The 15,899-nt window shown below is 42.0% G+C and overlaps 1 long non-coding RNA gene across 1 annotated transcript; it reads left to right on the top strand.

Annotated features, from left to right (window-relative positions):
- The first annotated feature begins 4,495 nt into the window (after positions 1 to 4,495).
- LOC146678668 (uncharacterized) lies at positions 4,496 to 14,237 on the top strand. The gene is made up of 3 exons (XR_014910580.1): positions 4,496 to 4,672; positions 5,479 to 5,557; positions 13,387 to 14,237. It is a non-coding gene; the product is annotated as an uncharacterized LOC146678668 (long non-coding RNA).
- Positions 14,238 to 15,899: the final 1,662 nt, after the last annotated feature.

The raw sequence follows: 15,899 nt of genomic DNA, 5'->3' as shown, positions 1-15,899 counted from the left end.
AAACTAAGAGAACAGAAAAAGGAAAGGAAACTTAGCTTACAACCATGCAGCGCTACAGGAGACGGCAGCACTGCAGAGATGAGGACCGGCACCTGTTTGAAAGAGACAAATACACACAAACACACACAACAACAGACGAGAAACAAACACAGAGAGAGGAAAAAGTGGTTATACAGAACTTGAGGACATTACCTACATGTAAATATAGAAATAATTATAAATCTGTTGTTTAACAATGTCAGAAGGAGAGAGGCACTGAGGCACCGTCTTCCGCCCCCCGACGCTCCTGCTGTGCTTCCTCCTTCTGACAGGAACTGCCTACAGAACAAGTATGAATGATGCCTGAGTGGACACACACAACTCACAAGTTCCTGGCTCTGTCGGCTCCTCTGCAGAGGGTTTCCCTAAGAAGGTGGACCTAGCAGGGTCACCGGGGGACGGGGAGCTGTGCCTCACGGCCCTCACTTCGTCGGAAAAACCCTCATGCAGAGTTCAGAAACTTGTGTGTTGAGTATGTCGCTGTGAGCCTCCACCATTTACTGGTGGGTGCAGCCTGAACTGTCTAGAGACAGACCAGACCAGCTGCACAACACAGACACTTCAAAACCTGAGAACAAAAACTAAGAGAACAGAAAAAGGAAAGGAAACTTAGCTTACAACCATGCAGCGCTACAGGAGACGGCAGCACTGCAGAGATGAGGACCGGCACCTGTTTGAAAGAGACAAATGCACACAAACACACACAACAACAGACGAGAAACAAACACAGAGAGAGGAAAAAGTGGTTATACAGAACTTGAGGACATTACCTACATGTAAATATATAAATAATTATAAATTTGTTGTTTAACAATGTCAGAAGGAGAGAGGCACTGAGGCACCGTCTTCCGCCCCCCGACGCTCCTGCTGTGCCTCCTCCTTCTGACAGGAACTGCCTACAGAACAAGCATGAATGATGCCTGAGTGGACACACACAACTCACAAGTTCCTGGCTCTGTCGGCTCCTCTGCAGAGGGTTTCCCTAAGAAGGTGGACCTAGCAGGGTCACCGGGGGACGGGGAGCTGTGCCTCACGGCCCTCACTTCGTCGGAAAAACCCTCATGCAGAGTTCAGAAACTTGTGTGTTGAGTATGTCGCTGTGAGCCTCCACCATTTACTGGTGGGTGCAGCCTGAACTGTCTAGAGACAGACCAGACCAGCTGCACAACACAGACACTTCAAAACCTGAGAACAAAAACTAAGAGAACAGAAAAAGGAAAGGAAACTTAGCTTACAACCATGCAGCGCTACAGGAGACGGCAGCACTGCAGAGATGAGGACCGGCACCTGTTTGAAAGAGACAAATGCACACAAACACACACAACAACAGACGAGAAACAAACACAGAGAGAGGAAAAAGTGGTTATACAGAACTTGAGGACATTACCTACATGTAAATACATAAATAATTATAAATCTGTTGTGTTTTCTTTAACAATGTCAGAAGGAGTGAGGCACTGAGGCACCGTCTTCCGCCCCCCGACGCTCCTGCTGTGCCTCCTCCTTCTGACAGGAACTGCCTACAGAACAAGCATGAATGATGCCTGAGTGGACACACACAACTCACAAGTTCCTGGCTCTGTCGGCTCCTCTGCAGAGGGTTTCCCTAAGAAGGTGGACCTAGCAGGGTCACCGGGGGACGGGGAGCTGTGCCTCACGGCCCTCACTTCGTCGGAGAAACCCTCATGCAGAGTTCAGAAACTTGTGTGTTGAGTATGTCGCTGTGAGCCTCCACCATTTACTGGTGGGTGCAGCCTGAACTGTCTAGAGACAGACCAGACCAGCTGCACAACACAGACACTTCAAACCTGAGGACAAAAACTAAGAGAACAGAAAAATAAAGGAAACTTAGCTTACAACCATGCAGCGCTACAGGAGACGGCAGCACTGCAGAGATGAGGACCGGCACCTGTTTGAAAGAGACAAATACACACAAACACACACAACAACAGACGAGAAACAAACACAGAGAGAGGAAAAAGTGGTTATACAGAACTTGAGGACATTACCTACATGTAAATATATAAATAATTATAAATTTGTTGTTTAACAATGTCAGAAGGAGAGAGGCACTGAGGCACCGTCTTCCGCCCCCCGACGCTCCTGCTGTGCCTCCTCCTTCTGACAGGAACTGCCTACAGAACAAGCATGAATGATGCCTGAGTGGACACACACAACTCACAAGTTCCTGGCTCTGTCGGCTCCTCTGCAGAGGGTTTCCCTAAGAAGGTGGACCTAGCAGGGTCACCGGGGGACGGGGAGCTGTGCCTCACGGCCCTCACTTCGTCGGAAAAACCCTCATGCAGAGTTCAGAAACTTGTGTGTTGAGTATGTCGCTGTGAGCCTCCACCATTTGCTGGTGGGTGCAGCCTGAACTGTCTAGAGACAGACCAGACCAGCTGCACAACACAGACACTTCAAACCTGAGGACAAAAACTAAGAGAACAGAAAAAGGAAAGGAAACTTAGCTTACAACCATGCAACGCTACAGGAGACGGCAGCACTGCAGAGATGAGGACCGGCACCTGTTTGAAAGAGACAAATACACACAAACACACACAACAACAGACGAGAAACAAACACAGAGAGAGGAAAAAGTGGTTATACAGAACTTGAGGACATTACCTACATGTAAATATATAAATAATTATAAATATAAGAAAGAAATAAGAAAGAAAACGTTGCTTCAAACCATGCAGGATTACAGGAGACGGCAGCTGTCTAGAGGTGAGTTTGTGTGATTCTTTTTCTGTCAGTGAACAACCTAAAAACAGGAAAAAAGAAAGAAAACTTACCTTCGAAATCTGTAGGGTTGTTTCCTCTGAGACATGTTGGAGTCTGTAAACAGCTACTCCAAAAAGGATCCAGGTGTTTCAAAATACTTCTTTGGTGAACGTTTCAATTCTGCTAACATAAATGCTGCAACTAATGAACTAAAATTCATTGCTTTTCACCCCTATTTATAGACCTTTGCGGATCAACGCATCAAAGCATCAAAGGACCAAATTTGTTGTAAGATTCTAAATATATGTGACGCCATCATCCTGTAAGCTTTAGAGCGTGATGTCACAGGGGCGGGCCACGCCCCCCGCCGCCATGACAGTAGGCCAGACTAAGGATACAGCTGCAGCTACGGTTCGTTAGCAGGGAGTTAGCTCGCTAGCTTCTATCTAAATACAATATAGCATGTCCTGACTGCGGGTTTTGGAAACAAATTAAAACGTACAGCTCTGCTATCACTTCCAGCATAAATGAAGACCGAAAACTAAACAGCAGTGACGTTTGTAGGGTTACTGAAGTTGGGCTAGCTGGTATATAATGATGTGCTATGTGACCGCTAGCGACACAGCTATGTTAGCATAATATAAACAAGCTAACTTTTTTTCCACTCGATAAAAATTAACGTGAGTGTTCTCGGTGGTCAGGAACAAATATGGCAGGATGACATTTTAAAACAAAGTAATTCAGAGTTGAATTTGCAGGACGGATGTGACTAGGGTTGCCAACCGTCCCTTAAAAAACGGAATCGTCCCGTATTTAGAAACAAAAGTACACGTCCCGTATTGAGCTAATAAGGGACGCACTTTGTCCCGTAATACAGTGAGAATCAAAAGTAGTCTATAACTTTTAATGGAATTAACACTTTGTTTGAAAACATAATTCCCAGCCCCTCTCCTGCTTTGTGACCAATGAGCTGACAGCACACTTATGACAATTCGAGTATGACAAGTCAGATTACCGCTCATCTCATTGGTTGAGGAAAGGTCGCTTACGGAGAAAATACCGGAAGACAACCGATGACCACAACAACAAGCATGGCCAACAGGGAAACAAACGCCGACACTGCGGTGCAAGTCTCGGACGGCACACTGTGCGTCCATAAAATGAAGGTTATAACAGAAAATCTGTCGCTCGCTCTCTCTGTCTTTCACTCACACAGACACACCACCACATCAACTTTGCTAAATTGCTAATGAAAAACATTGATCAGGCAGCTGTGATTGAGCAGCAATGTAAATCCAACTATTTTCACGGTTGTTGTGGTCGTGATAATTTTGTGATGCCACATGGAAAAGGCTCGGATGAGCTTTCCAAAGTTCTACAAGTTGTGCCTCCATCGCTTGTGTCCAGATCACACGCTGCACAGCTGTGCTGCAACGTCTTTTTCACCGACGTTTACGTGTTTGCGCGTGAGCAGCTGCGGTGACACCCTCACGAGCGATTGATGATCGGGAGCTGGTCGTGAGGTGTTAATCGCTTCTCGTTACCCCACGTATACTACACGACGCACGATGAAGGCCAAAATCGGGCTGATCACCAAATCGGTCGCACGACTCAAAAATCGGCTCAAAATGGGCCAAAAATCGCACAGTGTGAGCCCAGCATTAGAGCAGCAATGTTTGTTCGCTCAGAGAAAGAAAAAAAAAAAGGCTGCAAAAGTACAGGGAAGAATGGGAAAAGGAAAACACCTGGCTGGAAAAGTGCACTATAAAGCGCACTGCACTGTGTGCTGGCGCACTTTTTCCATAGGCATGCTTCTATTGGTGGGCACATGAAGAACATGAGGGGCATGAAAGCTCGGGGAACCCTTTACCAATTTTTTGTCCGCCAGGCCACGGCAGAAGCAGATATGGTATGTAAACACTGGTTTGTTTTTTTTAAACCCTCTGGTTAAGGTTAATATGGGCATGTGCAGTGAATATCAGGGCTATGTGGCCAGAAGTGTAATAATATAATTTATTTTGTGTAATAAACAACTGCAAGGATAGATGATTACAACAAATAGATCACTAATACATAAAAGTAATACATAGATGAATAATGATGATGAGTTAAGATGCGTAATCATGGGAACAAGTGGGTTTACAAACAGGAGCAGCTGATTAGCATTAGAAAAGCTGAAATAATACCTCAACTGAAGCCAACTGTACTAAATGCACTAAATGTGCACTGTTACAAGAATATTTTTCGTTCTATTGCTTTCTATTAATTTATATAATTTTAAGTTAAGTAGGACAGAGTTCTTTTAAAGAAAGATTTACTTATATTCTCAAAAGTTAAGCATGACAGGCTTCTGTTTAAGAAAGAGACCTGTTTTACTGTGTTAATGTTGTCATTGTGAGCTAAAAATAAATGGCTAAATGATCATTTGTTTCCCATATGGTCATATCACAAAGAATATGCATCTGCTTAAATCAAGTTCAAGTCAAATGGTTAAAAAATAATTTCACACACAAAAAAAGAGCTACCACACTGGGAAGGGTGAAGACAACTGGGTTGCCCGGCCCTGGCCACAAGGTGTCCCTTATTTATTTTTCAGGGAGTTGGCAACCCTAGATGTGACTCAGCTTTCACTGAAACATGAATAGTAACCAACTAACTTAGAGGCTGCCAGAGTGGTTTTGATGCCCCAAATCATTATTGTCTCTTCATTAACAGAAATAAGAATGGCAGGATGCTGTAAAAGGACCAAACTTCAGCCAGCTGAACAACTGAGATAATCCATCCACAATACGAGGTTAGTCATTCATATACTGCTGCATGGGCTGGGCTGTAGTTACATCCTAAGGTTTTAAAAACTGAGCTTAAATAAATGATTAGCGGTAATAAAAGCCGAGGGAGGTCAACAGGGATCACTGACTGTTTTAGGAGCTTTTTGAGATCAAATAGAAGAAAATACATAACATTAAACATGTTAACAGCACAAAAGCCATATTAAACGCAGACTACTTTAGACCCGGAAGTAGGATTCGTCGCGTCATCACTGAACAACCGGATTAAAAGGCTTTTAGTGTTTGTTTGTTTTTCCAATGCGCTGCAGTCATAGATAATGAGATAAAACATGCTAATGTGTGATGCTGCTGCTGTAATTTATGCACATTTCTGCTGCCAAACAATAATTCCAGCAAAAATTTAAGTAGGTATGACGGTTTGCCACTTAACTTTGCCCATCAGAGTATGTTTGTAGCTGATATTCATAAAGCCAGTACGGTTTGACACTTCTTTTTACCCACTAAAGTGTGCTTGTAGGTCACATTCACAAAGGTAGCATGTTTTGGCACACAATTCTTCCTGTCAGAGTATGCTTCTAGTTATCAGAATCAGAATCATGTTTATTGGCCAAGTATATGTGCAGACACATACAGGGAATTTGGTTCCGGTAGATGGTGGCTCTCAAGCACAGCAATGTAAATCACTCTCTCTCTCACACACACACACACACACACACACACACACACACACACACACACACACACACACACACACACACACACGTCTATATATACACATTACACATACATACACAAAGCTGTGTAAACCAACTATAAATAACGGATCTAAACTTATATACATAAAATACAGAAATGAATGAGGTGGAATGAATACTACAAAATGTACATAAGGTGCAGCTGCAGTCTGGCAGTGGGAGCAGTGTGACAGGTCAACTGTTAAGAAGGGAGATGGCGAGGGAAAAGAAACTGTTCCTGTGTCGGGTGGTCCTGGTCTGCAGGCTTCTGTACTGTCTGCCAGAGGGCAGCAGATCAAAAAGTCTGTGTCCAGGGTGTGAGGGGTCTGTGATGATTTTCCCTGCCCATTTCCTGGTTCTTGAGAGGTACAGATCCTGGATGGAGGGCAGGGGGGTGCCGATGATCCTTTCTGCTGCCCGTACAGTCCGCTGCAGTCTGCTCCTGTCCTGTTTAGTGGCTGCTCCATACCAGACTGTGATGGAGGAGCACAGGACAGACTCAATGACCGCAGTGTAGAACTGGATCAGCAGCTCCTGTGGAAGACTGTACTTCCCCAGTTGTCTCAGGAAGTACATCCTCTGCTGGGTCTTTTTGAGGATGGCGTTGATGTTGGTCTCCCACTTCAGGTCCTGGGAGATGGTTGTACCCAGGAACTTGAAGGTCTTCACAGTCGACACAGGGCTGTCTGATATGGTGAGGGGGAGCAGAGTTGAGGGATGTCTCCTGAAGTCCACTGTCATCTCTACAGTCTTAAGAGTGTTCAGCTCCAGATTGTGCTGACTGCACCAGATTACCAGCCGCTCAACTTCCTGCCGGTATGCAGACTCATCACCATCTTGAATGAGGCCAATGACAGTGGTGTCATATGCAAACTTTAGGAGTTTGACAGCCGAGTTCTTGGAGGTGCAGTCGTTAGTGTAGAGGGAGAACAGTAGTGGTGAGAGGACACATCCTTGAGGGGCACCAATACTGAGGGACCGGGTTTCAGAGGTGATCTCCCCCAGCCTCACTTGTTGCTTTCTGTCTGTCAGGAAGCTGGTGATCCACTGACAGGTAGCTGGTGACACGCTGAGCTGGGAGAGTTTGGAGGAAAGAAGTTCAGGCACAATGGTGTTAAAAGCTGAACTAAAGTCCACAAACAGGACCCTGGCAGTCAAGGTGTTGCAGGATGTAATGCAGCCCCATGTTCACTGCATCATCCACCGACCTGTTTGCCCGGTAGGCAAACTGCAGAGGGTCCAGCTGGTGGCCTGTAATGTCTTTCAGATGGGCTAACACCAGTCGTTCGAAGGATTTTATGACCACAGACGTCAAGGCGACAGGTCTGTAGTCATTCAAGTCCTGTGATGGTGGGTAGGGCTGCTCAATTAATCGAATTTTAATCACGATTACGATCTGGGCTTTCAACGATCATTAAAAATGACTGAGCCGATTATTAGCCCCTCCCTAATTTATCCGCGACACCTTAAAGGCCGGTCCGTGAAAATATTGTCGGGCATAAACCGGTCCGTGGCGCAAAAAAGGTTGGAGACCGCTGATTAAGAGGACCCGAGGGAAGCTCGGAAAGCTAAGCAGAAGTTATTTGGAGAGTGACTGCCGTTGGTTGAAAAGAGAGTTTAAAAAAAAAAAAACTTCAGTGGTGTTGCACACTATTTTATATTATTTTTTTAAAGTCATTGTTAACCCTTTAAAGCCGGTCAGAGCAGCACGCTCCGTTTTGCGTAACTATTTTTAAATCCCTGTAGAACCTGGACCGTGTAAGCTAGCGCAATAATTTGTTTTGCATATGAAACCGGAGGAGTTGTACTTACATCTGATGCCATCAGCTTGTCCTCGGTCACGGTTTCGTTCCACATATAGCTTTGCAAAAATTGCATAAAAAGCGCTTGCAGGAACAAAAACATAATATTCCAGAAACAGGCTTCGCCGTTCCTATCAGCTGTTCGTAACACTTCCCACAGTGAAATGATGCACATGCTGTTTTCTTTGCAAATCTGCATCATAGGATTGTTTTTTGTTTTTCCTGCAGTATATAAAAATTGCTGTATCTCCAAAATAAAACTATGAAGACACTCAAAATAAATTTCCTGTTGTTGTAAACTATTTTTTGCAACTTTATTGTATTTAAAGTTTTGAGGGATAAGCCTCTTAAATTTCTCCAAGTAGAAATATATGTAAACAAAACAAAAGCGATTTTCAATTTTTTTTGTAGTTTATTGCACTTTTTTGCAATTTATGTAATTACTATGGACTTAATGCATACATATTATTAAAATATGGGCTATAACAGTTGTATTGATGTATAGCAACTTGAAATGCTCCCACAAATGGCACTACAGCATGTAAAAAAAATAATATAAGCTCTGGTGGACTTGGTTCTATGGTAGGTCTTAAAGGGTTAAATAAATATCGTCAAATAATCGTGATCTCAATTTCAGTGAAAATAATCGTGATTATCATTTTTGCCATAATCGAGCAGCCCTAATGGTGGGTTTCTTGGGAACAGGGATGATGGTGGAGTGTTTGAAGCAGGAGGGAACTTCACACAGCTCCAGGGATCTGTTGAAGTTGTGAGTAAAGATGGGAGCCAGCTGTTCAGCACAGGTTTTGAGGCAGGAGGGTGAGACGCCGTCTGGTCCGGGGGCTTTCCTGGGCTTCTGTTTCTGGAATAGTCAGCTCACATCCTCAGTGTGTATTCTGAGTTTCAGGGAGGAGGAAAGGGGGGTGAGAGGTTTGGTGGAGGTCGTTGAGACTGGATTGGGGAGGGTGAAGGGGGGAGAGGTGGAAGGTGTGTTGGGGGTCAATGTCTGAAGCAATAATAATATATAATAACAAAGGTAGCATGTTTTGGCACGTAATTCTTCCCGTCAGAATTATGCTTCTAGTTTATAATAACAACGGTAGCATGTTTTGGCACGTAATTCTTCCCTATAATAATTATATTTCTTGCTCTTATTAACAAAGGTAGCATGTTTTGGCACGTAATTCTTCCCGTTAGAATTATGCTTCTTGCTCTTATTAACAAAGGTAGCATGTTTTGGCACGTAATTCTTCCCGTCAGAATTATGCTTCTAGTTTATAATAACAACAGTAGCATGGTTTGGCACTTGTTTGTAGAAGGAGTCTGCATGCCAAGGTGCTTAAGTTATACAGCTGTCACCATTGAAGTGATTGGAACACCTGACTATATAAACTTTGACAATGAATTCACTCCATTATAGTTACAGTATATATTTACTGAATATATTTACAGATACATATATTTGACATTTATAGATCCAACAGAACACAGGGAGAAAGAACTGAAAAAGAAACTGTGTACAAATTATGCACATTTGTCGCACAGGTACTTGACCAGGCTGCTCTCATATTGAGCACATCCAAAATGTGCCCATCTGGAACAAAACTCGCACTGCACCTGAAGAGGGAGAAGGGGGGGGGTGTAAGTGTGCTAACCAACATTATGAATTTGATGAGAAAATAATTACTACAGTGGCTTGCAAAAGTATTCGGCCCCTGTGAACTTTTCCACATTTTGTCAGATTGCATTCACAAACATGAATCAATTTTATTGGAATTCCACGTGAAAGACCAATGTCTCTACCAGTCTCTAGCTGGTAGAGACAAACCCTAAAAGACTTGCAGCTGTAATTGCAGATAAAGGTGGTTCTACAAAGTATTGACTCAGGGGGCTGAATAATTACGCACACCCCACTTTTCAATTATTCATTTGTAAAAATTGTTTGGAATCATGTATGATTGTTGTTCCACTTCTCATGTGTACACCACTTTGTACTGGTCTTTCACGTGGAATTCCAATTAAAATTGATTTGTGTTTGTGGCTGTAATGTGACAAAATGTGGAAAAGTTCAAGGGGGCCAAATACTATTGCAAGCCACTGTATATTGCATTTGTGGTTTATTTGTTTTACCATTTCAATCATACTGGAGTCAGGATCGGCTTCCAGCATGGAACAAACGACACAGTAGTCATCAGCATTACCTAGAAACACACTGACGTTCAACCTAACAGTTTTAAACAAAACTGAAAGTGCTATTGCAATACAAAAGCACATGACTCAACTTACTTCGATGTTCTAGCAGTTCGCAAGCAATTTCAGTGCGGTGCAGCCCAATGGCTTCTGGAGTGGACAGCACCCTAGTAACCTCTCCACTCAGAAGGTAGTGTTCGGCAAACTGTAAAATATGTTACAGTAATTGCAATTGATTAACTTAATTCTAGTTAAATACATTAAATACAATTGCTTATTAAATACCTTCAACACTAAAACTGCACAACTGAAGGAGTCCATCTGCTTGTTGTGTGGCAGAGTCTCCATTTTCCAATCCACTCGGGACTCTTCCTTTCCTTTCATCTTCAGAAAATTAAGTTTTTCAGTCTAACACATTTTCCACTGAAGTCATCAATTGTGCAGGGACCTGAAAAATCCGGTTCAAGTCTTCCTCCTTTTCGCCCACGTTTCCTCATATTTAGAAGCAGAATTTGATCCCCTACATTGTACACAACATTTTTGCACTTTTTCAGGGCCCGCTTGGCGTATGCAACCTTTTGCTTGTCTTGTGACTTCGCAATGTTTTCTTGTGCATTTTCTTTAACTGCATGTTGTGCTTCACTTTCAGACTGTACATAGTCACTGTACCTTTTGTCGTCTGGCAGAATGATGTTGGAAATCTAAAATTTTGTAGATATTAGCGATTAAAACAAGATGATATCATATTCATAAAGACATTACTGGGTTTTTTTCTTAAATGGTTTCAATTCTTAGTTCTAACATAGAAAGAATTTGACAAACACTCACCGGCACTTCAGCAGGCACTTCTGATGGAAATACTGCCTCTCTTCCATACATCAGAAAAAAAGGTGTGAATTTTGTTGTGGTGTGTACTTTTGACCGAAGTGAAAACAGGGTGGGCTCTAGATACAGATCCCAGTTATTCTGCTGGTCATTCACCAGTTTTCAGAGGGCTCTAAATGCAGGCATAGAAATAAAGACAGTAATGAAAGTTTAATTAGAAGTAAAGAAATTAATAAATTATTAAGTAACAATTAAGTTTGAATAACATAAGTAATGTTATTAAAAACTGTTAGATAAAAATTAGGCATACCTTTTTATGTTGTCATTGGTCTTTTCATCTAGACCATTGGTCTGTGGATGGTATGCTGCTGTGACACTTCTTTCAATTTGCAATAACTTGCAAAGATCAGAGTTGAGCTTCAACAGATAAGGAATTATACTTCTTATACAAGCACACAAGAAAAAAATCTTTGACCCCAGTGAAGTAAAGTTAAAAAATGTAACTGAAAATTATTTAACACTTACTTCATTCACAAACTCTCTGCCTTGATCTGACAAAATCCTTTTGGGGCAGCCATGTCTATATATAATGGAGCACAAGTGCTGGGCTACCTCAGATGCAGATTTTGTTTTTAATGGGAAAGCTTCAACCCATTTTGAAAAGTAGTCAGTTGCAGTAAGTATATACTGGAAGCCGCTTGAAGTTTTAGGAAGAGGTCCAGTAAGATCTATACCAATAAGTTCCCACACTTCAGACACCTATCAAGGACAAATTAATAATTTGAATAACAATTTGTATAATGTACACATTAACATTGATGGTTAAAATTAGTTGGCAAACCCTCCTGCCTTTATGAATATGAGCTACAAGCATAGTTTGATGGGTAAACGGGGCATAATATTTACCTGAATACACTGCAACGGTAGCACAGCAGTCAGTGGTTTCCCAACTTTTTGACACTGGTCCCATTCCTGAATCTTTAAGGTAAAAATATTTATGGAGTTCACGTAAATGTTCAACATTCTCATTTGTAAAAAACAAAAAACAAAAACACTTAATGACATATTCTCTAACGAACAAACTATTTAGCAACAATAGTTTGTGTGCGTGTCTTCAAATCTCTGCCAGGCCTACAGGTTATTACTGTAATATCACTAATTAACCATATTTATTTTTATTTTGCAAGTGTACAGTTTCTCTTTTAACTGATATCAAAAAATTTGCTTATTTTAAACGCTATTTAACAACAGTACAAACAGTTAATACATACCCATGTTTTAATGTCAACTGTCATACCAAACCAGTAAAATCTGGAACACACTGCATTTAGCATTTTGTGTGTGCCAGTGTGTCCTCCAATTGGAGATGAATGAAACTCATGAAATATCTTCCTGGCATCATCCATGGTTTTTACTACTCTTCTGGTTCCAACAAAGAGTTCTACATCTGCAGTAAAACAATATATATTTAGAAATTAATTTAACCACATATATGAGTTGTTAGTATTAACAATAAATTACTGACCCTTTTGTTTGAATTTTGAGGCATATCTTCTGAGGTTTTGCCTCTGAGCCTTGTCATATCCTGAAGGGTAGGAGCCCGCAGAAATGAACGCGTAAATCTCTTCCCACTTCTCCATATTTACGAATGTCAGTAAACATTTTCTTATGAGCTTCAATATGTGCAGTTAACAATGCAAATAATTTAACTTATTAAATAACGACATTACCGAAACAGCCTTAAAACACCGAAGCTGCGGACTCAAAAGTGTTGTGCAAATACCACGTGTCCAGTAACTTGACAGCAGACTTCACCAAATCTGCAAATTCGACAGTTTTGTGCAGAAAGCAGATAGCGACTTCACTTTAATATTGACAAACAATCACAAAGGCTTAAAAAATCAAGTATCAACGTCAATAAAAAGTACTAATACTTACTACTTACCTATTCTCCTGCAAATATGACAACGGAGTAGCGTGAAATCACAGCCGGATGCGCTTAGCTTCCCTTTTTGTGTTGTGCGCATGCGCGCACATGCTCAGGAACAACGGGTAGGACGGTTTACGGGGTAGGAGAAATTCCCAGAACACCGGCACGCAAGGCGTATGCAACAGAAGCGAAAAAGAGCACTCATTGCAGGTTAACACCCCCCCCTCTAAAAACATACTAAATTGCTCTTATGGAACACTAATCCGCACATAACTTAAAGATGAATCACACACCTGTCATTGGATCATTGGTGTACATTAACCTTATGTCTATGCACTATTTTTATCTTACAGGCTTGATGTTCGATGAAGGTCTGACAGAAGAACAACAACAAAATAACCATGTCATGGAGGCAGTGGACAGCAGTTGTGTTGGACAAGTGGAGGTTGACGTACCAGCTGCAAATGTGGACAGTGGTGATGGGAGTGACAGTGTCATGGAAGCTGAAGGGCAGACGAAGGATTGTGTGTGCCGTCAACAGGGCAGAGCAGAAATAAACCGACTGTCTGCAGGCGACAATGCCTCCACAGTTTACTGAAGCTTTTGGAAAACGAGTAGCCATCATTGTTGACTGTTTTGAGATTCGAACAGAAAGACCATCTAATTTAAAGGCACGCGCACAAACATACTCTCATTACAAGGGTACACACACCATAAAATACCTCATCAGGATTACACCCCATGGAGCTATTTCTTTCATTTCCAGGGGATGGGGGGGTCGTGCATCAGATAAACACATCACAAAGAGATGTGGCATTCTTCAAAAGCTGTTACCAGGGGACGTAGTATTGGCTGACAGAGGCTTTGACATCAGAGATGCTGTAGGAATGATGTGTGCCGAGGTCAAGATTCCAGCTTTCACAAAAGGCTACTGTCAACTTGATGCAAGGGACGTTGAACAAACGAGAGCAATTGCCCACCTGAGAATTCATGTTGAGCGAGTAATAGGTGGTTTGCGCAACAAGTTCAAAATGTTACACACTACAATGCTAATCCGATTACTCTTATCATGTGAGGCTGAAGGCACAACACTTCTTGATAAGATCGTTAAGGTTTGCTGTGTTTTTGTTAATATGTGCCCCAGTGTTGTTGTCAAACCAGGGCCAAATGACACTTGCTCCTGTTGAGTATTCTTAAAGCTGTTTTTTTGGATGTACAATACATTGTAAATAGTTGTACTTTGTGTGAAGTTGTTTTTAAAAAACAAAAAAGAATAGTATATTTGTTTGTTTTTCTTTATTATAGATCTATTCACATGTACACAGCAATCACATAAAAATGAAATGCAAACTATTTACATCGCACCACACAGCTGTCATCAATCTTTAACCACAACATGAAACATTACAGGCTATTTAGAGCAGCACGTTGTTTCGAGAAGTATTTCCCAACAAGTTCAGGAAGGCACACTTTACGAAAGAAGTCTTGTGCGTGCTTTAAGCGCGGTTTCCAGAAATCCACAGCAGGGAAGACGCGAATCACAGCAAGGTCTCTCTGTGTCCACACAACGAGGTCACAGTGGTTGGCGCCCGTAACAAAGATGCACGCATTTTTTTTTTCAAAGTACCATCTCTTGGCGTCTGGGCACAATCGGTCGCGATACAGCCCTTTGTCTTTTGCGCTGATTTTGAGCATGGTTCTGGCAGTCCCGAATCTAACACTCCAACACTGTGTGCTTGTTTTGCTTTCTGGCCTACTGACATGGCGCTGCGATCCCACAATGCACTGCGGCGTGACGTCAAGGGAGGGGGCGTGGCCGGCGAGGCGCCATTTTAGCAGGCCAAACAAACGGTTGTAATCAATGGCTGTGTCCCAATTCAGGGGTCTGCACGCTTGAAGTACGTGCACTACGCGTACTATAAGTACGAGAAGTGCGGAAGTGAGAGGCTTGTGAAATGGGACGGTCTAGCCGTCGTCGTGCTGCTCAGGTTGCCTAGCAACCATGATACTAACCGCGAGAAATGTTACATACAGCTTTGTTTGACAGAAATGAAGGAGAAATGTTTTGTTGGTCATTCATTTTTGTCATGACATCACTTTGATTAGTTGAGTATCTGAGGCTGAGACCACAGGACTGTAAAACATGATTGTTGGGCTTCATTTCTGTACTGAACAGTTATTTTAAGATTAGCAAGTAAATAACAATTAGCTAATGTTGTTCATGAGACTAAAACCATCTAACTGTGGTAATGTAAATATAATATGGCCAATATTATATGTATTTGTAATGGAGGGAAGGTGATTTTTGCACAGTGTTATTAAAGGAGGAAACCTTCCTCAAAACGGACAGAGCAGTGGAGCAGCCAAGGGAATGCACACGAATTAAAAACTGTATGTCTAAAATATAATTTATTATATTTAAACAGTTAAAAATGTAAAATGAATTAAAACAACCCTGGCAAGGGAACAACACAATAGAAATCAATAAAACACAACATTAAAAATCCAGTGGCGTCCGCCACAATATAAAAGTCACTAAAAATTAAAAATCCAGGCAAGCGGTGCAGAAGGGGGAAACCCAGCGACGTCCTCGCCTTCCTGTTCGTGTTCTCCGCTCCAGCGCGCTAAACACACACACACACACACAAAAGGGCAGCGACAGTAACTACTCTTTTAGCGGCTACCGTTCATTAAAGTGGGATAAGTCAGAAGACTTACCCCGGGTGGGCAGAGCTAATATAAATATAATATAATTATAATTATAATATAAATTCATGCTCCACCGTATCGAAGGCCTTGTAGAAGTCTAAAAATAATATGAAACCATTGCAATTTAAGAGGTCAGAATAATCCAGAATATCTAAAA

Source organism: Rhamphochromis longiceps, linkage group LG1, assembly GCF_057381845.1.
Source record: "Rhamphochromis longiceps isolate RC_006_pf linkage group LG1, R_longiceps_female_GT1.1, whole genome shotgun sequence".
NCBI lineage: Eukaryota > Metazoa > Chordata > Actinopteri > Cichliformes > Cichlidae > Rhamphochromis > Rhamphochromis longiceps.
The sequence above is the reverse complement of the archived record's forward strand: the minus strand, read 5'-3'. Positions and strand labels throughout refer to the sequence as shown.